Genomic DNA, 22,881 nt, shown 5'->3' on the forward strand with positions numbered 1-22,881 from the left:
GAGCCCGGAAGTACTGTGGGCCGACAGCCAAGACCTCGATGCCTGGAGGGATGGAGGAAGGCACCTCTCCTCAATGAACGCCGCTCTTAGCCCCCGGACCGAAGCCCCCACAGAAGCCGAGCAAGAGGGGGAGGAGAGGGAGGAAGAGAGCCGCGCTGGGAAAACCTGGATCTGGATTCACTGGAGTTGCGAGCTCCACCTACAGCTTGGCGCCCTCGAGTGAGCCGGGGAAAGGGTGAGGAGGTAAAAACCAACGCGCTCAGTCCGACTTTGGTTTCTCGGGCAAGAGTGGTAACTGATTCCCGGCTCTGTTGGATGGTTTATCTCCTTCTTCGCTTTTCTTACTGTCGAGTACGTTAGTAGGAAATTGCAAGCTGTATTTCTTTTCTACCTGTCATCTCCAACATTTACGAGTTCTTTCCCCACCTCAGTAACTCCAAGTCCCCTTTGGTCATTTTCTTTTTGGTGCCTTCAGGTCTTGGAATATTCTCTATAGGCACTGCATGAAAGAGCTGCCGTTTCATTTCCAGTTAAAAAGAATGCTCCTCTTGGATATCTTCTCTCTCCCCGGCATACGCAGATTTTTCCTGCTTTCCATAAGACCATTTTCTTCCTGCATCAGGGACTTGCCTGAATCACAGACATGCCTATCCTTGTCAATGTTTTTCCCCTGTATTGTTACCTCTTACTCCCCCCACACACACACCTCCCCAGAGTCAACAACACACACAAAAATTGCAGCATACATGATTCATACCATATATGATTCAGATCAGGCTGAGAAGTGAGGGCAGGCTAATAGGTTGGCTATAAAGTCATTTGTAAAAAAAGAGGGGGTGCTGACATTTCAACCTTCCACATGTACAACTCTGTTTGCTTCCCCTATTCCTATCTTTCTTCACACAATTGCTGCAGCTCTGCAGTAAATAAAAATGATCTTTTGTAACTAGGCTTTGTACAATCTTAACTTCTCAGTGTATGGTTTTACAGTACTGCTGTACTGTACGTAAGTATAATAGCTCTTTCTCTAAGAATCGTTGCTGGCTGCAACTATGAAAAGATGCTTTACATTAATTAAATGTAGGTCCTGTAAGGATTCATTGGCATATAGTCTTTAGAGCATACTCCTTTCTGAGCACTGTGAATATTACCTTTTCCATTCTTCTCATTATTAATATTGGAAGGGGAAACTACTACAAAATAATTTGGGTTATGGTGTGAGCATGGTTGAGAGATTACTGAATCGAACATCAACAATAATAAAAAGATTTGGATTGGAAAAATGATTGAATAAGTAGCCTTTTGACTGAAGAGAGTCAGACAAACAGACACTGGAATGTGTGTATATTCTTCTATCTATGATCGATCAATCACAATGTATCAGTTTGTACTATCTACTATTGGTTTTATAAACTTGACAAAAAACAAAGTGGGAGACCTTTGAGGGAAAAAAACACCCATGAAAATAATCTATTGTTTTCAAGAAGTGATAGCTACTTTCTTTAAAACAGGAGGTCAAGAACTTAAAACGATGAATTTACAATTCATGCATGGTGCAGCTTTGCATTTGATAACCTGCCTGTATGATACAATTGTTTTTGCATGTTATCTGAAAGCAAATTACAGCAATATCTGTGCATGCCTTATTCTATTATTTGCATTTTTGCATTTCCTATATACACAAAATATTGCATTTCAACCCACAATTCTATTTTTTCCACAGAAAATGAATGAATGGGATAGCTAATTCTATAGCAGACAGAAATATAATTCAAAATTATCTTGCTTATTTAGAGAAATACACTAGAAATAAGAAAATGAAACAGAAAATAGAAATCATATGCTTAGGTATGATGTAGGGTTACCTGGTAATATCACTTATAAATTAAATCTTACAATAGTACTTGGTTACAAACTGAACATGATCAGTATTGTAAATGCAAAAAAAGCCAAATACTATTTTATGTTAGATCAAGAGAAGCAGAGCTTCCAGATCAAGGGAAGCAATAATTCTATTTGAAACAGGATTATTTAGACTTCACCTCAAATCCTGTATTCAGTTCTAGGCACTACACTTTAATTCTGATAATTTGGAACAATTCAGATACAGGCAACAGGGATCATCACTATGCTAAATCTGAGTGCTATCTAGAGAGTAAAGCTTTGTATATAACTTTAGTATCCTAAATACATAGCGATTGTTAGACTATCTCAATCCAAATCGAATTATATTTGGTATTTCAGATGGATCTAATTAACAGATCTCCGAGTCCTAGTGGCCAGTGGCAATGATAAATCCAATTGTAAGTCCATTTAATGTCCCTAATTCTTTACAGAATATCTACCATGCCTGAACTGATGGTAAATTTATTGGCCCATAATAAATGCTCATTCCTATATAACCACTGGTTTAAGGTATTTTTAATGGCCACACTATCAACTGACCCAAGTCATCAAGGGCCCAGTGTGTAACTATGATCACACTTGGAACTGGCTTCCCTATTGGGACAGAAGGGTGTGATCTGGGATGGGGAAGATTATCAGGGCAAGATCACATTGTTGTTGTTTTTTAAAAACATAAATTATGGGGAAAAAATAAGATCCCAATAACTTTGGAAAAAATAAAATAGTCTTGGCTAAATAGATTTCCCATTCCAAGTGGCATAATTTCAGTGATAGCCAAAAGCTTGGAGAACTGGCAAAAAATAATCAATAAAAGAAATATGCAGTGGTGGGGGGAACTGAGAGGAAGATTCAAAATTTTGCAAGATTCAATATAAATTGGTGGACTTGCTTTTCCCACCCTTATATTGAGCAAATTGTCTATTACGACAATACAATGAATAACAGCAGTCACAGAGCTGGTTTAACTATTGAACTTCATAGGTATTTGTGATATAAAGAAACAACAGAAGAATTTGAAGAGATAGGAGTCTGGCAATCTCATCATTAGCATCACAATCAAATGCTTTTTACTTCAGGGACAATTACAGTTAGATTTTAATCACATATTCCATATTGTACATTCAGACTCACTCAAGAAATAGACAGCCCAGCAATTACTGCCTAATGAAGATAAAAATTTACTCTAGTAGATATAGTATCTACTACTATAGTATCTACTTATAGTAGATGTATTTACAAATTGCTGGAATAATAAAAAGTGATCTCAGGAAAGAAAAAAAAGGACCTTGAGAAAGATGACAGAATTTCAAACACTTAACAAAACCAAGATCATCTACTGGGATGTATATATAAAATGTGATTAAAATATGATAGAAAAATGGAACAAATCAAAAATTTGTTACACAATAAAGGGGATGCCAAACTTGTAAGAAGTAATCACAGTAAAATAATGGGGAAAGCTGTGGAAAGCTTGTTTACTGCAAGCTTTAATATGAAGGAAAATTGGTATAAAATGTTTTACAAATGGTGCCTAACTCCACCAATATAACAAATGTTGGAAATGCTACAACAAAGAAGGAACATTTTATTAAAAGTACAGGGAAAAGTAGATGAAAAGCTTCTGAAGAATTAAAAAATGAAATTTGAACTGAAACCACAAATATTTTTCTATTATGAATAATTCCAGAAAACAAATGATAAGTATCAAGAATTTACTAAGATATATGTTGATAGCTGCAAGAACAGATTTGCACATTACTGAAAAAAATAAAATTTTTGCCAGTGATTCAGAACTGGAAGATCAAAGTATGGAGAAGTAGCAAAACTGACTGCATATAGAAGCTTAAGTAAATTCAAGCAAGAATGGCTCCTTCATATATGATGCATTGCACAGCAAAGCGAATTCAGATATTTGTAATACTGTTTGGGGATAAAAGAGGCCAATAAAAAACAATAAAGTGATTTGAATAGATACTAGCAATAACCTCCAATGTTTAACATTCAAACTACAATAGTAATATTTAAAGAAGAGTTTATGGGAAATAAGTGATAAGGTTACCAAAAATCTTCATGATGTTTTTACTTATATTTTATTAGTACTGACTTATTTCCTACTTTGCTTTTTGTATCTTCATTCTTGTCCAATTTCTGTTCAAATAATCTGTCAAAGCATTTATGCAATAAAAATGTAAAATAAATCTCTTTTTGATTGCCTTGGAATGTTTCTGAGCTGCTCTCTGGAAGGGATGTAAGACCTGTTTCCTATGTCCATCCCAGACATCGGATGGACCAGGATGGATTCAGATTGTTGTTGTTCCTGAAGGTTTGCTGCATAGTCCAATAGATGTTTTGGTTAATGGAAAGAATGGTGGGGGTGAAGTGTTTTCTTATAGATCCTGGAGTTCCCTGTCAGATCCATGTATCTGTCATTTCTTCAGTGGAAGAAGAAAGGGGGGGGGGAGGCTGATAAAGAAATCCTTTCTTGATGTAACCTGAATATATTTAACCCTATATCAAATTTGCATAACCCACACATGATACAATGGAGGGAGAAAAGCCAAATGGCCAGAACCTATCACCTCCGAGAGGCACAGCCAGGAGATGAGAAGATCATAAAAATTCCACACTGAGATGTATCTGGGGAATCTCTGGAAAAAGTTCATTCTAAAAAAGGGGTGGCGGGAAATTAGGTATGTCCTGGAAAACTGTGAGAAAGATCATTCCTACAGAAAGGGTGGGAGGGGAATTAGCATTCTGTCTTTTGTTTCACCAAATACACATTGAGATAAGGGGAGGGGTTTCTAAACTTCCTTATCTATCCCTGTATGCCTCAGGGACCTCAGGTGCTGCTTTGAACTCCTACATGAATTGTCTCATCTCAGTAAAGGATTCCTTTTGATACGTTTGGTTCTCAGAGGTTCATTCTTGCTAATCGAATGGGAAAAAGCTCTGTAGCCTGACATTCCCTCGATTTATAGTGACTCTAAGAAGAAGCGGCTCAGTGGCTAAGACACTGAGTTTGCCGATCAGAAAGGTCGGCAGTTCGGTGGTTCGAATCCCTAGCACCACGAAATGGAGTGAGCTCCCGTTACTTGTCCCAGCTTTTGCCAACCTAGCAGTTTGAAAGCTTGTAAAAATGCAAGTAGAAAAATAGGGACTCCTTTGGTGGGATCAGCGTTCCGTACACCTTCAGTGTTTAGTCATGCCAGCCACATGACCATGGAGACATCTTCGGACAGCGCTGGCTCTTCAGCTTTGTAACGGAGATGAGCACCACCCCTAGAGCCAGAAACGACTAGCACATATGTGCGAGGGGAACCTTTACCTTTTGAAGAGAGATAAGACAGATCACGAGATGCACAGTCCCATTGGAGCTTGATAGGGCATCCCAGCCTAATTTGAGCTAGAGCCACTAAAAAGCCCTACTTCATAGTCATAAGGGTGGCAAAATGCTCATACTTTTCCACCTGTATTGTGTCTGCAGACAGTTGCCAGCAACACAGTTTTGATGAAACTCATCCCTTCTTGGGAAGAAGCAGTAGCTGAAGGCTCATTTCTAGGTCTACTATGGAGTATAGTAGGGATGTGTTGGATAAAGTCACTGGGATATCTCCTTGTTGAACTCTGGGCTTAATGCAGGTTCCATGAATTTGAGCAGTCGACTTGTTATTTGGACCGAATTTGATTTTATTTCTATTGACTAAAACACCATTGGTTGTGCTTGTGAATAATCACCGGCAGGAGTGAAGGTGGCCATCCTGGTTCTCTCTAATCTTTCAGTGGCTTTCAATATCATTAGTCATGGTATCCTTCTGGACCAGTTCCAGGACTTAGGAATAGGGCACACAGTCTTGCACTGGGTATTTTCCTCCTCCAGATTCAATTATGTAGATTCTTATTCTCAGGTCTGGTAGTCATACAAGCATAAACTGAATTATAATAAAACAATTTCTTCAAGCTGCTTATAACACTTAGAAAAGGTGATTCCATGTTAATTAGTTTTACTTACCTCTTGCTTTTCCCAAAGAAAAGTTAAAGCAAAATCAGGAATGGTCACTCCAAAAAATTTCCAGTGTCTTTGGCACTTTTGCATTCTCTTTTCCTCCTAATCAAAATACACATTAATCTAATTTCCAAAGGAAATAGCTTTGTTCCTTACTATTTTAGCATATGACATCTTAAGAGTCCTTTTTTTTGCATTCAGGATAACCAATTATGAATGTTCTCCATTATTTGTTGGAACTTCTAGTGATAGAAATGGCGAAATGTATAAATTATTTTCCAGATTGGTTTTTTTTTCTACTTCTTTCTACACCGGAGAGAGCATAAACCCATGATGACAGACCTATGGCACCTGTGCCAAAAGTGGCACACAGAACCACTTCTGCTGGCACGCGAGAGGTCGCCCGGAAGAGTCCCACTGTGCATGCACGCTGCCTGCCTGACAGCTGATGATTGGGTATCTGGTGCGCATGTGCAAGGGGTGGGAGTAAGCGGGAAACACGCATGCATGTGCAGAGATGTGCAGCACATGCTGGGGGAGACCTGTGCTCGTTGCCTTCTGAGTGCTGGAATGCAAGCACGCACATGCACGCACGAGCACAATTTTCAGCATGGGAGCCCAAAAAGCTTAGCCACCACTGGCATAAACCCTAAGCTGGTCCAAGCAATTTTGCCCTGTAGTTTAACCAACAAACATTCTGGTTAGATCAAGGTAGTGCTCTAACCAGAAATTTTGCAAAATCAATGTAGCTTTCTCTAAATGGTGCTTGCTTTTTACATTTAAGTGCAGCAGGAGCAATGGGCTTTCTTTTTATTATCTGGCTCTTGCTTCTTCTTAGTTCTGAAAGGATCCTCATTATTCAAAAATGTCTCCTTTGGTAAGTAGATCTACTATTTTGTTGAGAGAAAAAAGGGCTCATAATTTCACACTGGTTTTATCTTTTAAGTCTGTAGGAATTATTTGGCTGTTACAACATTCTTCAAGTCTTATCATGTTCTGTTACCAAATCCGTGACAGATCTCTTTGGATTTGCAATTGACTCTCTGCAATTGACTTTCTCTTTGCTTGGGCAAAAAATAGGAGACAACAACTACAGGACTGCTTTTATGAGTTCCTTCATTCACTTATTTTAATCCAGATACTTTCAGCAGTTTCACTTGGTTTATTCAAGTCTCTTTCTGATAAAGTATGGATATATTTTATATGCTATATGGCTACTCTATTTCTTTTGAACAATTGGTAGTGCTATCATCCAAGCAAGGGAATTATCCTACAAGGTATATGTTATGTTTATTTAAAAATATTAGCTTTTCTATATTAAAAGCTACAGTTTATCCCATAAATTGAATTTTTTATGTCAAATAACTAAGTATTTTGAAACAAAGGTAAAAACTAACAAAAACTAATATAAAGGAAATGAAAGAAAGGAAAAAAGAAAAGAAAAAGCCAAGAGCGCAAAAGAAAAAAGAATAAAAAGAAACAGAAAGAAGTCGTTTCTACTTTTTTATAGTAATTACAAGTACCAACACAAAATTACCAGCCATATATTTTCCTATTTTCCATTTATATATTGTAACCAATTTTTTTATCATACATGCTTTCACTTGTTTCTTCTGTTTCAAATTTCAGTAAAAGTTTACATTTTGACAATTGGCAATGTTCATCATTTGTACAGTGTTCTATTTCAAATTTAATATTAATGTTCAAAACCATATATACTTTTATTTACTTTAAACCTTTCTAATAATTAAGAAAATGGTTGACAAAAATATATGCCTCTACTCCCTACATTTCTCTCGATTTTATCTTATAAGCCCCCTTTGAAAGAATCCTAATATCTTACAATAAGTTAGCTATTTGTATTTACTTACCATTTCTAATTTTTACAATGCTTGTGTCGAGAGTCATAAGGTGTTTCTTCTGACACAACCTAATTGGTATCTATAGGAAGTCCTTGACTTATAATTATTCATTTAGTGACCATTCAAAGTTTAATGGTACTGAAAAAAGTAAGTTATGATCATTTTTCACATTTATGACCATTACAATCACGTAATTAAAATTTGGACACTTGGCAACTGACATGTATTTATGATGGATGCAGTGTCCTGGGGTCATGTGATCACCTTTTGCATCCTTCTGACAAGCAAAATCAAGCCAGATTCATTTAAAAACCATGTTAGTAACTTAACAATTGCAGTGATTCACTTAACAACTGGTAAGAAAGGTTGTAAAATGACACAAAATTCACATAACAACTGTCTTGCTTAGCAACAGAGATTTTGGGCTCAATTATAGCTGTAAGTTGAGGACTAGCTATATTCCAAATTCTCAATATGGGATATGTGACATCATGATTTTTAAAATTAACCTCAATTTCGTCACACCACAAATATCTATGGCACCCAAATCTCACTCCAAATGCCTTCCATTTCACTCTAATTCCGAATGCTTTCTATTTCTCGGAATCATCCATTTTATATCCTTTTTTAATATCCTTTTATATCCTTTTGCCATTGTCAAGATGTCAATGTCAAAATAGATATTGTCTGAAACAAAAATAACATGCTAGGTAAAATATTCTTAACCTCAGAAATTCTCTCCAGCAATTATTATATTTTCTTCCATCCTAATATATCTTTTTCATTCCATTGTCTTCACATAATTATTTTGAAATAACAATTCATATTTGTCATAGCGATACCCAAGTATTTTACCTTCTCAGTTTCTCAAAAACCTGTTTTATCCATCAATTCTGTTTGATCTTGGATTTTCATGTTTGTTAACATCTTCATCTTCTATTTACTAATCTTAGAATCTGCAAATGCATCAAATTCTTTTAAGATATCCATTAATATTTCAGTTCTCTTTAAGGAACAAGCACCAAATCATATGCAAAAGCTCTTAATTTGTAAGTCTTTTGTTTAATATTTACTCCATCGATCCTCTCATCCTAAATTATGTCTCTATGTAGTATTTCAAGAAATAAAATAAACAGGAGAGGGACAAAGAGTAGACTTGTCTTGCCCATTTTCACATGGTTTTGTTAGATCTGCATTAACAATTGTTTATGCTTTCTGCGAAATATAAACTGATTTTACCTAATTTATAAATTTCATCTTAACATTCACATCTTCCAAAACTTTAAGCAGGAAAGTCAAGTTCAAATTGTCAAAATCTTCTCTTCATATAAAAGAAACCAGTGCAGCTTGTTTTTCCTTAAGTTGTTCCTAATGTTCCAAAATATCCAAAGAGTTCTAACGTTGTCTTTTAACCGTCTTTTAGGTAAAACTTGTATTGATCTTTATGAATAAATGTTTGCAAAAGTATTTTCAGTCTTTCAGCTAAAATAACTGTGAACAACTTTTGGCTATTGTTTAAGAGTAATATTGGTCTACATTTCTTATTAGAACCGGATCTTATCCCTCTTTGGGTATTAATGTTATACTAGCCTCTTTCCAAATTTCTGACATCTTCTCTCTTTACGGGTTAATATTTACTGTGTTTTATAGAGGTTGTAAAAGTTCATCCTCAAAACATTTATAATACAAAGCTGATAATCCATCCAGATACTTTTCCTTGTTTTATTCTTTTTTATAGCTTCCAAAATTTTCCTTATTGTTATAGGCCCATTCATAATTCGTCTTTATTTTTCGGTAATCCTTGGTAAATTTTATTTTCCAATAAATTCATCTATTTTCTCCAAAGAAATATCAGATCCTTTATATAAACTGGAATAATATTGATGAAAGGCTTTTTGCATTGCCACATTATCTATTCATAACAGTATCTCCCTCTTGCTGTTTCAATATAGTTTTGTTTTTCTTTCTTTTCTTAGTTTAAATATCAGTCAGTTCCCTGATTTACTCACAAATTCAAAGGGTTTTTTTTTTTTTTTGCTTTACACAGTTAAATTTTATTTCTGTGTCTCTTATTGTTAACATAGATAGCCATTGCTGTAAAAGCTTAATTTGTTGAGAGATATACTTAACTTCTCAGGAAATTTTTATACTTATTCTTTTCTTTTTGTCTTATCCAGAGTATTTCATCCTTTCTCTTGCTTCTTCTTCTTCTTAAGTTCAGTACTATGTTATATTAAATAACCTCTAATAAAAGCATTACCTGCATCCTAAATCATTCTTAAATCAGTGCCTTTATTTCAATTAGTTTCAAAAATATTTAAATTTCTTTTTGCAGCCTTCCATTATTGTTTCTGTACCATTTTATTTAATAACCATCTAAAAGAACTAGAAATCTTCAAGATAATTTGCCTTGAGTGATTTTAATATTTTCTCAGAAGGTCTGTCCAGTTGTCAGGGTGTCACTCCATTCCAATCCTGCATCAAGCACCAGTTTCCATTAGAAAAATCATTTTTGAGGAGCATTTACTCCATTATATTCCATGTTCCATTTGTAATCTATGATCTGGCCAAAAATTTAGAAAAGTCAATGCATACAGTGCCTAATTCAGTACCATCCCTTTCAGATTCTTGTTGCATCTGTTGTAATCTTTGTGTAATTTCTTCTGACAATTCCATTTGGATCTCTTCCAATTCTCCTTTAAATCTTCTAGAAACTCCCTTACCTTCTAAACTTTAATCATCCTTTTTCTAATTTCTTCATCTGAATTCTCAGGGATTGCTCTAAGTCTCTAACGAAAGTAAGTTCAGCTTTAATGTACCATACCAATAACAAAGGCAATGTGTTTTATGAAAGTGTCCTTTCTGATTTTTAAATTGATTATTTCATAGGCTATTAACACAAAACTTCTATCTTCTTCTATGAAGCACGAGTCTTTATCTAAGATCTTTATTTCTGAGATTTTATCTCCATCTGTCACAGCATTCATTGTAAGCCCTTCTGGTAAAGTTTACTATCTTAAACCAAATACATTTTTGTCAGTCCCTGTTAGGTACCATCCATCTAATACAAGCAATCTGTCATCCAGACAACTTGCTCATAGAGCCTAGCTATCAAATGAATTGCTTAAGAACATAAGAAAAGGCAGCCTGGATCAAAAGAAACCATAGCATTCTAACTTCTGTTGCAACAGAGCTTAATAAACATCCCTGGGAAGCCCCCAAAATGGCAAATAAAAAAAAACATATTTAATGCTCTCTAGCATATACATAGATCTCTAGCAAAAATAAATCTCTAGATACATACATCTCTAGCAAAAATAAATAAATAGAATTATGAGGAATGTATCCTCAATGATCTTTTCAAAGGCCCTTGAAGTATATCCAAGGTATCCATCATCACTAAATAACAATAGCACTTAAACTTATATACCGCTTCACAGTGCTTTACAGCCCTCTCTTAAGTGGTTTTACAGAGTCAGCATTTTGATCCCCCACAACAATCTGGGTCTTCCTTTTACCGACTTTGGAAGGATGGAAGGCTGAGGCAACCTTGAGTCTGGTGAGATTTGAACTGCCAAATTGCAGACAGTCATCAGTCAGCAGAAGTAGCCTGCAGTACTGCATTTTAACTACTGCGCCACCATGGCTCTAAATATTGGCTATCTAATACCAATGCTCACTCTTCTATTCTATTTGCAAGATATATTAATCTATTAACTTATGGAGTCATCCTTAGTAGGTTCACATCTCTGTATTTTAATAAAATAACTCCAGGCAAATATAAGTGCCATTTCTCAATACAAAATCAATCTTGGATGATATGATTCAGTTTGTACAGGATGAGGCTGCAATCTCCCAGAAAAAAACAGGTGTCCAGAAGTTTCATTTGGCACAAAATCAGCAGCTAAGCTGCTAAGTTATGCAAAACACAGGGATCATATTACACCTGTAATATGAACTGATTCAATTTTGATGAGGATTCAAGATTAGAAATTGCAACTCAACATTTGAGGACAAACTAATTTTATTGAAGCTGCTTCAAGATTTGAAAATGGATTTAGACCCCAAAAATGAATATGCTCCAAATGTTAAGCAGTGTCTGGCTCAGTCACTTAAGCCAGCTGCTCCCTTCCCCAGTTGCTCTCCCAGGAATTACATGCTACTTTTTTATTTAATTTTGCTTTCTCTCCAGTCCAAATAAAATATTAATAATTCTTTGCTCTTCTTGCAGTGCAGCTGTTTCCAATCCAGCGCCCTCCAAGTGTATTGCACTTTAGCTTCAAGTTCTCAGCTGTATTTAATTGCAAAACATCTGGAGGGCACAAGCTTGAAGAATGATGTTATAATAATTGGGCATTAATCAAATAACAGATATATTAGAAAATGATATTACATACGTAACATTCATCTTGTTATATTAAGAATTACGAGCACATATGCAAATGTTTAAACTTGTCATTATTCCTTAACACATCAAAAACATCTCAATTATATTTTAATAAATTTCAATTGTTACTATCAATCTTATCAAACATTTTAATAGCCATACTATATTTTGCAATTAATTGACCCTTCATCAAAAAACATCACTTCATGAGTTGCAAAATCATTGTATTCTGTTCATTCCTGAAATCTTGCCAATTATAGATCAGGATTACAAAATTCTCCCTCCTTCTTCATAAATTATACAATCCTTAATATTAAAATCGTTTAGACCTTAGTTCAAAATGATTTTAGTAGAACTGTCAAATAATGTTCTCTCTCCAACTTGATTAGATATTTACAAGTTCTTCTAATTCTCTAGTTGTCTTGTTAACCCTCAGTCTCTGGAGCCAATTCTTACAAACTTGGTTAATGCTACAACCCTTTGCTATTGTTCATCACTTTGAATTCTTTGTAATTCAATGGACACCAGTTTGCCAGCTTGCAATAATTGCTTCTTTGAGTTCTTGTAAGCACTGGCTGTGTCTTTAGTGATAGCATCTATTCACCTTACCTTGTCTCAACCTCTTTTTTATTGTCTTCAATTTTCCAAGCATCAAGGTTTTTTCCTAGTGACTTTTACCTATATGCAGGAGTGGGTTGCTGGGGGTTCACAGCGGTTCGGTAGATCCTCTAGCTAAGCTTCTGCACAGTTTGGAGAATCCCCAAATCCCACTCCTGGCTGGCCCTGCCCACGCTTCTCCGCCCTTCCCAGGAGTCCCCATGCAGCCCATTTTGGATGTAGGTAAGTGCAGGGCATACACGGAGGCTCGGGAAGGGCGAAAAAGAAGCCCCCCAGAAGTTCAGGAAGGCCAGAAATGGCCTTCCCAGCCTCCAGAGAGCCTCTGGAGCCTGGAGAAGCTGTTTTCGCCCTCCCAGAGGCTTGAGGGAAGCCTCCAGAGCCCAGGGAGGGCAAAAACACACCCCCCCCACCATAGTACAGGAGGCCGACTAGGCCATGCCCACCATGGCTACGCCCACCCAACAACCGGGCAGAGACCCCATTGCTAAAATTTTTGAAGCCCACCCCTGCCTATATGTGATGTGTTCAAAATATCTTAAACCGTAGCTTCATTATTAGTGTTTCTGGTGAATCCTCAGGTTTTACTTCATTTTGGAATTACTTGTCCTTTTCATGGACAAGCTATTCTAACCATTTTCTCCAGGCCCAACATTCAAAGACATCCACTTTACTGCATGCAGCTTTTCTGATGATCCAACTTTCACAGTCATATTTGAAATTTCAATTAATGCCATACTTGCATATAACAAAAGAATGGGAAGTTGCAATAATTTCTTCAGGTTGCTAGGAGAGAAGGCAGGGAAGAGTTACAGTAATGATAATAATCTGTGTTATGCACATTTGTTTATTTTTCTTGAAAAAAGAAAATAGGACAGAAAAGGCTATCTTGGTTTCATATTGTCTGTGCTGTGCTGAGCACTTCTCCAGGTTTTCTTCAGGCTTGTTCCTTTCCTAGCCTTACTTAAAGGCCCAGATTTTCCCTTGGCAATCTTTTATAACAAGAAGAGGGGTAGCCTTATAGTTACAGTCCTTTTCCTTCATTTTGGAAACATGTTAACATTGTATAAAGAGCAGGTGTAAAGTTCTGCCATGGGGCTCTATTGGAAGCCCTGTACTCCTTAAGGTATCTAAAATCTAAAGAGCCATGGTGGCACAGGGATTAGAATGCAGGCTACTTCTGCTGACTGCCAGCTGCTTGCAATTTGGCAGTTCAAATCTCACCAGGCTCAAGATTGACCCAGCCTTCCATCCTTCTGAGTTGGGTAAAATGAGGACCCAGATTGTTGGGGGCGGAGGGGGGGCAAAATGCTGACTCTGTAAATAGTTTACAGAGGGCTGTAAAAGCTCTATAAAGTGGTATATAAGTCTAAGTGCTATTGCTAAAAATGACTTGGATAAGGCATGCAAAAATAAGGATGATCAAATTTGCAAATGACAGAATGATAGGGGAAATAACATACATTTTGGAGGATGGTATTAAAATTCGGAGGATTTTTACAAGCAGAAACACTGGACAAAATCCAGAAGAATAAATTTCAACAGGAAAAAAAATGTAATTTGGTAGGAAAAACAAAGGCAATAGTATATCATGGCAGGAAATTATACTGGCAGCAGTACATGTGAAAAGGATCTGGGTGTCTTGGTAGATTACATGCTGAATGTGAGCCAATATTGTGATCAAGGACAAAAAACCCACAATCCTCTACTGCACCAATAGCGATACAATGTCAAGATCAAAAGAAATCATCATTCCTTATTCTACATTGGTCAAGCTAGAATATTGCATCCAGTTCTAAGAGCAGCATATTAAGAAATGGAAGAGAACAACAAGAATGATGAGGGATGCAAAGGAAAATACTTTAAGGAAGAAGTAGAGGCATGGGGGTATGCTTGAAGACAAAACTGCAGAGAAATATGATGCCTGTATTCAACAACCTGAAGGGCTGTCATGTAGAAGACCAAATAAGGAATTCAAATTATAAGGTTGCACTTTTTGTTGAACTTTGAGAAAAATGATCCAATGACAAGAGTTGTTAAAATATGGAAGAGGCTGTCTGAGGAAAGGACAGAATCTCCTTAGCTTTGTATATTTAACTAAGTGTTAGATAGCTATCTGTTATGAATGCTGTAGTCGTTGACTTCCTGGAATCCTAAGAAAGGAAGTGAGAACTGAAAGAAAAGTTTATTCCCATAGCAGTGGCAAGAATTACCTGCTATCCATTAGTGATTCCATCCCTCAGACCTGTTATTTTCTGCTCTGCATGTTAAGTCTCAGGGCAGCTTTAATTTGTCTCCTTATCTTCTTATGTATCTTCTCTCCCCTTCTTTCCTCTTCACGTTGCTCTACCAGTAGCCCCCTAGGGAGAAAAAAAATCAATTGAAACAAAAAAGAAGAAGTGCAAAAGTTTGCACTGAAGGAAAGGTTTACAGCTAATTATCTTCTTTCAGCAAAAAAAATCTGGAATTTACCAGGGTAAGGATTCACTGCAGGCAGGACTTTGAAAAGCATGTCAATTACAGAGTTTGTGACAGCTGGCCCGTATCTTTGTGTTCTTTATCAGCTTTATAGTTACATGTGCTTTTTAAAACAATAAATGTGCAACAACATCACCTTGAAAATGGCCCAGAATTTGTAAAACCAGTTTTGTCAAAATAGAAGATGACTCCAAAACCATCTAAAGAATCCAAAGATACAGAAATGGCCAACCTAATACATCTCAGCAATTTTTATATGCTTTTTCCACATTTGAAAGGTTTACTGCTTGATTTGTTTGTAATAAATGAATGCTGGAATGCATAATTTGGATTTTATTAGAGTAATGGAATTTTCTGAAAATAACTGCAGAACATTAAAAATCTTTCTCATCTTATGTAATGATCAGTTGGAGTGGAGAGACTGAAATAACATAAACTACAAAAAGAGCTTTCCCAGGTTCATTTGTTCCATGTTTCTGTTCCTGTGATGGCACAGTTGCATTTAGGGGGAAATCACTTTAATAAGTCTGTGTGGATCACAAATGATTCCTTGTGACATCGTCACAAATGAGTGATCATGTCATATTGGAATTCAATATAATGAAACACAAGCAGTACAATATAATCCAACCACTGTCTTAAAATTTAAATGAGCTGATTTTTAACAAACTCAGAGAGAGCTTAAGAAAAATCCCATGGATAGACTTTTGGTTTGCAGGGCTTCGGCAGCAGATCGTGCACAGTTTCTGCCTGGGTTCGCCGCTGGAGCACCCCGAGCCAGCTGGCTTCGGGGCTAAGCCACCCCATAGAGGTGGTGAAGAGGGGTGAGATTCCAGCAGGGTCGAGGAAAGCCGCATCTTTCCTCCTCAGCTGGCTAAATTCCCTTTCCCAAAGGCGGTAAGAGCGGCGGTCAGAAATGGCCGCCTCAAAGAAGCACTCATCTGGAAAAGAAAGTGCAGGAGGAAGTTAAGAAGTGAAAGTTCTGGCTGACCGGGATAAGAAGCAACAACTAAGATATCCTGGAATTTAAATTTTATAAAAGATACATCGCTCCCAAAGAAGATCCAGAAGCAGTAAATGAAAGTGAAAAGGGAAAGGTTTTTTTTTTTTTTCACTCTCCTTCCTTACGTTGACAGCGAAGAGAGATGAATGAGAAATCAGAAAAATCCACTTTGGCATCAATAGGTAATTAAACTGGAAAATTAAATGCCAAGGGGACAATAAAAATTTCTGAACACTTAAAGAAATATGTTTTTGCTGTAAGTGGAAAGGGAGAGGAAAAGAATAAGAGCAGGATTTGGAAGGAGGAGGCTGCCTGGAATCCAAAAGAAGTTAAATCTTAATAAGACTTCTAAAAGATACATTTTAACTGGAATCTTTTAACTAAATAGTAACCCCAGGAAGAGAAAGTGAAAAAAGAAGAAAATGTTAAAAGAAACAGCTTGTGTGTATTTGGATTGCTTGGTGACTTTGGGACTTCTGGAAATTATATTTGAATGATTAAAAACACTTGGGTGGTTGTTTAATTTTTTTTTTACAATGGCATCACTTGTGGATGAACTGAAAATGGAATTTAAAAAATATAAAGAAGAGGAACAAGAACGGAAGGGCTCTCTTGGCTCCATTTTTCAATTCTTAGAAATGGTGATCTGTACCTACAAGAAACTACAAGAAAAGACTATGCAACAAGAAGATTGGGACAAAGAAGAAGCCATCTTTAATAAACAAGTAACAGTAAAGGGGAACACAGAAGAGGCAAATGGAGGTGGAGAGACAAGGGGGTAAAAAGGGCAGAGAGAAGAAGCAAGGGAGGAAGGAAGGGAAGAGAAGCTACAAAGGTGTGGAGCAAGATGTAAAGAAACAGGACTTATTCAGAGATAATGGGTAAAAATTTAACTGAAAAAGCGATTCTGCAAAGGTACATAAGATTGTATTGTTATATTTGTATTAGAAATAATGTTAGAAAATTGGAAACAACATATGATTTAAAAGTGGGATAAAATACTCAGTGTAATTCAGTGAAACTATTGTGAACAAAATAAATGAAATGAAATAAATGAGAGAATTGAATTAGGGAGGAATGGGAACATTTTAATTACACAATGTTTTAAAATATAAGTGAAGTGGGGGGGAAGTAACTATGGAAAGTTTATAAGTGTTCCCATGGAAGCATGATACCTATTTGAAAAGTAACGTGTAAGATGTTTAAGATTTAAATGAATATTAATATTGACGATAGAATTGAATTGGTATGGATTGTTGTTTTAATTATATATTTATAATTTTTTCTCTTTTTAAAATATAGTGTGTAGCTTTAGAATGTACTAAGCAGAATCCGAATGGAAGTTATGTATTATATTAAGTGTTATAAATTTAGGGGAAAGATATAAAGGCGTCATACTCCAATCAGTGATTACAGGAGAAATTTTGTTTAATGAGAAAAGATAATAGACAGCTGAAACAGGACAGACAAAGAATATAAGTATAGTGATCTGAATTGAGATGAAATAAATAAAATAAAATTAAGAAGGTTAAAAGAGGGGAGAAGCTATATAGAAAATGTAGAATGGTAATAAGATATGGAATGGTATATAAAAATGAACATGAATTTGAATTTGTGTCTGTACGAAGAGATGTAACCCGGGATCAAGCTTCTTTCAAAAAAGATGTTTTATGTTTTTATGTTTTATGTTTTGTTTGTTTGTTTTTAAAAATCAATAAAAAATTTATAAAAAAAGAAAAAGAAAAATCCCATGGATGAAAATCCTAAAGCAACTCAAGAAGCATGGGAAACTCTGAAAAATATGATCATAAAAGCCTAGTCCAACACAATATCACTGAAAAAGAAAAATAATAAATCCAATAAGAAACCAGGATGGTTGCAGAAAGATTTCTCTGATAAACTGAAAGACAAAAAAGGATAAATAACCAGGACTTGATGGATTACATCCCAGAGTTCTGATGGAGCTGGCAGATGTTCAGAACCATTGTACCATATCTTTCAAAAATCTTGGAGCACTGGGAAACTACCTTAGGACTGGAAGAGGGCTGATGCAGTTCCTGTCTTCAAAAAAGGGGGAACAAAAAATAAAAAACAGACCCAGAAAACTACAGACCAATCAGTCTAACCCAATACTGGAAAGATACTGGAAAAATAATATGCAAAAATCTAGAAATAAATAAAGCTATAACTAGAAGCAAACATGGGTTTATTAAAAACAGATAATGTCAAACCAATCTTGTTTCATTCTTTGACAAAGTGACTAAATTAATAGAGCAGCAAAATGCTGTAGATTTAGTTATACTTAGATTTCAGCAAGGCATTCGACAAAGTAGACCATGATCTACTTCTTGGTAAGCTAGAAAAATGTGGGATAGCATCACCACCAAATCAAAGATACAAGTACAGATTGGGCAAAATCTGGTTCAAAAACATTAACTGTGAGAGGGACCTTGGAGTCCTAGTGGATGATTACTTAAACATGGGTCAGCAGTGTGTGGCAGCGACCAAGAAAGCTAATACAATCCTTGGTTGTATAAACAGAGGCATAGAATCAAAATCATGTGAAGTATTAGCATACTTTATAAATCTTTAGTAAGATCACACCTGGAATACTGCATCCAGTTTTGATCACCACATTGTAAAAAAGATGTTGACATTTGGAAAAAGTGCAAAGAAGAGCAGTTAAGATGATTAAAGGCTCGGAGACAAAAACATATGAAGAACAGTTGCAGGAATTGGGTATGACCAGTCTAGAGAAAAGAAGGACTAGGGGTGACATGATAGCAGTATTCCAATATTTGAGGGGCTGTCACAAAGAAGAGGGTGGGTCACTTATTTTCCAAAACACCAGAACACAAGAAACAATGGATAGAAACTAATCAAGGAGAGAAGCAACCTGGAAGAAACCTTGGAGAAACTGCCAAACAGCAAGGGCAATTACCCAGTGGAACAGCTTGCCTTTAGAAGTTGTAAATGCTTCATCACTGGATCTATTTAAGAAAAGACTGGACAGCCACCTACCTGAAATGGTGTAGTGCAGTGGTGGCGAACCTTTTCAGCACCAAGTGCCAAAACGGGAGCGCACGCATGCTTGCGTGCATGGAAACTGGAAAAGCAGCTCCTCAGCGCACACGGGAACACTGAAAAACAGAAGGTCAGCTTCTTGGTGCGCACATGCGTGCTGGCCATCTGGTCTTCTGGTTTATAATGTACATGTGTGTGCAAAGACCAGCTAGCTGGTGCACTTGCGCACACTGGAACCCGGAAGAACAGCAGGGAAAGGCTGGCATGCCCAGAGAGATGGCTCTGCATGCCATCAGGGGTATAGGGTCTCCTGCTTGAGCAGAGAGTTGGACTACAAGGCCTTCAAGGTCCCTTCTAGGTCTATTCTGATAGATTGTTTGATGTGAGCCTTTTGAAGAGAGTCTTCACCATGCAAAGGAAAAGTGCCATGCCTTGTTGAAGACCTTTGCTTCATGATCAAGTCAGCATCAAGACTGACTTGATCATGTAAAGAAGCTATTCCTACCAGCTCAGAACAAAGTGTGGCAGTTTCTTTTGTGCCAATCTTTAGCAACAAGATCCTGCATCATTTCATGGCATTGTTTCAGAAATACTTTGGTAAACTTCAATTGACACAAAGTGCCCCTTGGAAGATCTAACCCTGTTATCAATTAAGGGTCAGAAGTGTATCTTTTTCAAAAATTTAAAAATGGAATGGACAATGAGTCTTTTTTGACATATTTTTAAATCCAATTAATTTATAACTGAATGAACTGGAAGAAAATTAACAAGGAAGGGCAGTAGGAAGGGATGAATATGAATATTGAAAATACATTGTATTGGCTTCTTAAACTATATACCATTTTAATATACGGCATATATGTAGCAAATGAACAATTACAACTGAAAAACAACTGGCAGATTTATACTCTGTAAGATCTGACACAAAAGACAAATGGATGGGTGAAAAAGAAGCAAAGTCAGGCATGGTTTCTTAATGAGTTTGAGTTCCCATTTCCTAGTTTGACATCTACTGGTTTTACCAGCAAAGAGAAAAGAAATGTGGCTTTCATCATTATTTCCTTGAGCCTGTTTGGAAATTCAGTTTCCTAAAAGCAGACTTCATTTCTGAATTTCCCTTCATTTCAAGAAGTTAGGTGAAAGTATATCTGGATCCAAGTCCTGCTCCCAGTTTTTTCTCTCCCTGTTCACCACTCTAGCTATTCTCCTCATGTGACTTCTATGAAATACACATGTTCTTTTTCATACAGTTTCTTCTGTCTTTTAGCAAAACTTGTGTTTTTAGATTTCAAAATGATTGAATCCCGAATGTACCTATATATTTATCTATATATGAATGTTTCTTTTTCCAGTATCAGTTTATTCAGTTTGTAAAATTCCCTAATTATGAGGAACTTGAAGCAGCATAGCAATAGGATTGAAAATATATAACAATAAATATGAAAACAAAATAATAGCTCAATAATATATGCTGAATCCTTGACTTTTACTGACTGTCATTACAAATGCTAGCTTTAGAAGAAAATGTCATCCTTGCAGTTTGAAAACAAAATGTGTGAAAGAATGAAATTTAATCTTGGAAGTAATAACATGTCCCCTAGTTGCTTCCTCTGTAATTATCCACTGTTCATACTGTTTTTGTGCATGTTCATACTCTCTACTCAGTAATCAGTGGTTTATATTTATATATTTTTTAATATAAGCACATTTTTAATTGAGTTGATGTAGAATTAGTGCAGTATTTCTAATGAACTGAGAAATTATGTAGGGTGCTTCATTTGCTCACTAATTACTTCTGTGCTTATTCTATCCCGTCTTTAATAGATTGTGCTTGGTCCTACCATTCTTGCAAGAATAACAACAGAGGAATAAGAGCAAATAACAATGGAACTTTACAGGCTGCAAAGATTCAATGGGTAGAAAAGAGTATGAAAGGAGCAAAATTTTCCCAAAGAATTCAACATTTTAAAATGAATCTTGGTTCCATAAAATTAACTGACAGTCAATCAGTTAAGCATAAGGCAAGTAGTAAACATAATCCTCAAAAAACAGAATAGTATTTGATCAGTTTAACTAACCCCTCATTTATCACAGCTATTTTTCTTTCTTTCTGCAGTTTGGCTTCAGGACTAAACTGTTCTGAGTGAATCATCTCTATTGCAGCACTTCACGTTGTAAAATGCCCAACAGCACAGCTTCTGATTAATGATGTACTGCAAAAGAATCATGCATGGTACCAGCACCAAACCTGAGTTGCAATGCTAGTTCATTAATGCACTACGCCAAGTGGAATAGGATTATAATTCTTTGTATTACTTTTCTTCTGCTGCAGTTGAACCCAATAGTTTACGCTTGGTTACCCTACAGTATAACTTTTCAGTATGACTGAATTTCCTAATAATGTAGTTCTAAGAATTCATAAATATTAGAATTCACAACCCAGATGCTCCATAATATACTGAAGCAATTTAAGGGTTGGCATAACCATTGATACAAATGTGTTAATTGTGATGCATCTGTGAAGATCAAAATTATCACCATATCAAACTTACTGCAAATTGGGAATCACCAAAATTGTTTCAGGGTTTCATCCTCTGAGAATGGAAAGAAACGCATGTACCTCTCTCTAGTCTTCTCCTTCTAATTCACCTTTTTTTGTCCAACCAGAAGCTGATTGCACTTTGTACCTTTATACCTTGGATCAGTTCCCCTAGCTCCATACTTTTGGCATTTAACCTTTTGCAGCAGGTAAAATTAAAATCTTTTAACCTCTGGGGTGCCAAGCTACTGGAAGTCACAGGTGCTATTTAAGTTGATTGTACCCGTGGCTGCTTAGGTAGAACCAGTGCAGGGGGTGTGTGCTTAGGGGGCGGGGATAGGGTCTACTCAGAAGCCTAAACGGCGGCGCCGGCGGTCGTCCACCTCCACTGCAACTAGTTCCTTCGTATACCTGCGCGCCAGTTCTGAAAGCAAGGTAGGAGACGCGACAGCGGCCATCCGTCAGGGCGACCGTGGCCCTTCTCAGGGAGAGGTTTGGCGCCTTCATTTGCGCCACTCAGGGACCGCTAGCGGGTCGCCGACGAAGAGGTGAAAGAAGGCCCGTTGGCGCCTCGCTGGCTCCAGAGACGGGGAGAAGTTCGTGCGGGTCCAGTCGGCCGTTCCGTTATTTTTCCTCTCTGCGAAACCGAGCCGATGGCGGAGCGCTTCTGGGAAGAGATCGCTCGAATTCCCGGCGCGTTTTCTTCTTCGGTGGGAGAGGAAAAGGGACCGGTCTGAGCGGCGCTTGCCAAGCAAGAAGATTTGGGTCAGGGACAGGGCAGCGGTGTAGCCTGGCTGGAAGGAAGCAGCCGCGGTAGCTCCCGGGCAGCGAGGAAACTCGGCGTCTCTCTGTGCTGCTGCTGCTGCCTCTTTTGACTTTCTTTCTGGCGCGCCTCTTTCTCCGGTGAGTCGCGATACCGGGGAGAGAGAAGCCTATTTTTCCCGACGCGAACACCCGCCGAAGTGGAAAAGGGGAAGGAGTTACCCACAAACCCCCGAGTGGGTGGGCGAATGAGAAAGGCACGCCCGGCTGTGCGACCGGGTAGGAAAAAGGTCCGGGGAAAGT

The 22,881-nt window shown here is 37.1% G+C and overlaps 1 long non-coding RNA gene across 1 annotated transcript; it reads left to right on the forward strand.

The window, feature by feature from the left end:
- Positions 1–121: 121 nt before the first annotated feature.
- Positions 122–21,996, forward strand: LOC148127207 (uncharacterized). The gene is made up of 3 exons (XR_015742070.1): positions 122–243; positions 21,102–21,298; positions 21,394–21,996. It is a non-coding gene; the product is annotated as an uncharacterized LOC148127207 (long non-coding RNA).
- The last annotated feature ends 885 nt before the right edge of the window (positions 21,997–22,881 follow it).

The sequence above is a fragment of the Pseudonaja textilis genome, chromosome 2, assembly GCF_049901715.1.
Source record: "Pseudonaja textilis isolate UNSWEBS1 chromosome 2, rPseTex1.2, whole genome shotgun sequence".
NCBI classification, from domain to species: Eukaryota; Metazoa; Chordata; class Lepidosauria; order Squamata; family Elapidae; genus Pseudonaja; species Pseudonaja textilis.